Source organism: Drosophila subobscura, chromosome U (genome assembly GCF_008121235.1).
Source record: "Drosophila subobscura isolate 14011-0131.10 chromosome U, UCBerk_Dsub_1.0, whole genome shotgun sequence".
NCBI lineage: Eukaryota > Metazoa > Arthropoda > Insecta > Diptera > Drosophilidae > Drosophila > Drosophila subobscura.
Window position 1 is genome coordinate 4,490,316 of NC_048534.1, and position 2,253 is coordinate 4,492,568.

A 2,253-nucleotide genomic window follows, 5' to 3' on the forward strand; every position below is an offset into this window, starting at 1 on the left:
TTCGGTGATCTGATAGATATTGTCCTTCCTTACGGAATGTCGTTTTATCTTCAAGATTGTGGCTTTGAATATATGTACATCCTCCACTTTGTGCACAAATACAATATACCCTACTTTCTCTTCGAGTACCGGGTATAATAAAGTAGAAAAAAAAAACAAACGAGAAAAATACGAAGTGGGAAGTGTCCAAAAAGTGTTTTAGGTTAAGCGCGCAGAAACTTTTGGTTTTGTTTTTTTTTTGCACAGTGAAAAACGATTTTTGACGGTCATTTTAATAAATTGAAAACTGGCCAAAAAAGGGTGGGGAAACAACAGTGGAAAGGGAAGCCCAAAAAATCGATCGAAACGATTGCAACTTTATTCCTTCCTTCGTCCTGTAACTTCCTGCCGCTCTGCCGCTTTTTGGGAATTTTTTTGTGGGAGCGGGGCGGAAGGTGTCCAACGGCCTTTGGCTCATAAAATCTGTTTATAGGCTTATAAATAAGCGATGCGATTTGTTTTTCTTATAAAACTTTCTTGCTCATCCTGTATCCCTTCTTGTGTCTTGTGCCATAACTTATGCATGTCAAGGACCTCCACAACAACAAAAAACTAAACAAAATCTCTGTTGTTGTTTGTTGTTGTTGTTGCAGGCCGAAAAAGTTTTTAACATTTTTATTGAGTTTGCTTTGTAATTTAAATTGTTTGTCCTCAAAACTTGTTGACACACAACATAAAGGAGTGAGAGAGAGAGAGAGAGTCCTGATAACAGCATAAACCAATGGCATTTTATCTCGTTTTTTTGTTGCTGGCTGACTTTTCAATCAATCGCATCGAATGTTCATTGTAGCGTCTAACAATTTGTTGTCTGCTTCAATGCCACAGGACCGCTCCCCCCACCGATCTAGAGACAGACGAGCAGACACACAGACATACACATGGGAAAACACATAGCGGAGTCCCCTGTGCTGCTTCTCCCTCTGATGATGATGGCATAATCGAAGCTTTAATATATCCGTCAGCGACAGCCATAAAAAATGGCTGGGATGGGGAGTAAGCAGATGGAAAGCAATATAAGAAATATATATTGCACAGAGAGAGCGAACAAGAGACCACAACACAGAGAAAAAGGTCCTGCCAATATGTACATTAAATCACAACAACTTGTCATTGCACAAAATGAAAGTCCTTTGGGCTGTCCTGTACCCCTCTGCTCTGCACTGCTGCTCTTTGCTCTGCACTCCTGGTAAAGCCCTATTCTTCTCAGGATTTTTAATATTTATCGTTTTACAATTGTTGACATCATCGATGTGGCAAGACTTTTGTAGTATCATTGTGAGTCAAGTTAGAGGCTTATCTTACCCTTTCTCTCATCAATGAATTTGATATAAAGCCACGGTAAATCATTTAAAAGTGGAGCTAAAACAAGTTATCAAATTAGAAATTATAAAAGGGAATGGTTGTAGTTAAATCAAATTCCTCCAGACATACACTATTCTAATGCAGACACAAATCTAAACAATCTGCTATCAACTTGCAGTCGCACAAACATACCACACAAATCCCAGATGGCTTACTGCATTCTTCATGCCACACTTGAAAAAGAAACTCTACAGCCAAGTACATAGATACTCTTGGTCTCTATCTCATAAGTGTGAGTGTGTGTGTGTTTTCTTGTGTCTCGGAATAACAACATAATTCATTTTGTCACTTGTATCTGTTGGTTATTAAATTGTTTTGTGAGCCGACGCCACCTCATACCGAATGCCAGCTCTTTTTGTGTGTGTGGCCATTTTGGAGTAGCAAATTTATGCAAATTATAATACGCAAAATATACAAGTTATATGACTTATACAGTAGACACAACAAAGCAGTGCGAAAGGGGCCGAGGGATGGAGTGAAGATGTGTGAAAATATATGAAAAACAAAAGCAAACAAAGAAAAGTAACAATGGCGTTAAGAGTAATTCTGCTCTTGGGGAGTCTGAACGGAGTCTGTGGATGTATGTAGCTCTGGGTGCTGTCCTGCGACTGTGATGTGTGTATGTAGCTCTTTGGCTTTCGAGACTGGAGTGTGGCTCTGACTCTGACTCTGATCCTGACTTTGCCACTGGGATGTAGCTCTGTGAGGATATTGTGTCTCTTCAGCGCAAAAGATGTGGGCTTTTCACAGGCGGAGCAGCAATGTGTGTCTGCAAAATGGAGTGATGTGGTTTGGTGTCCTTTGCCGTATCCTGACATAATTGCACACTGCTGGCAGTGGCAATATGCACTT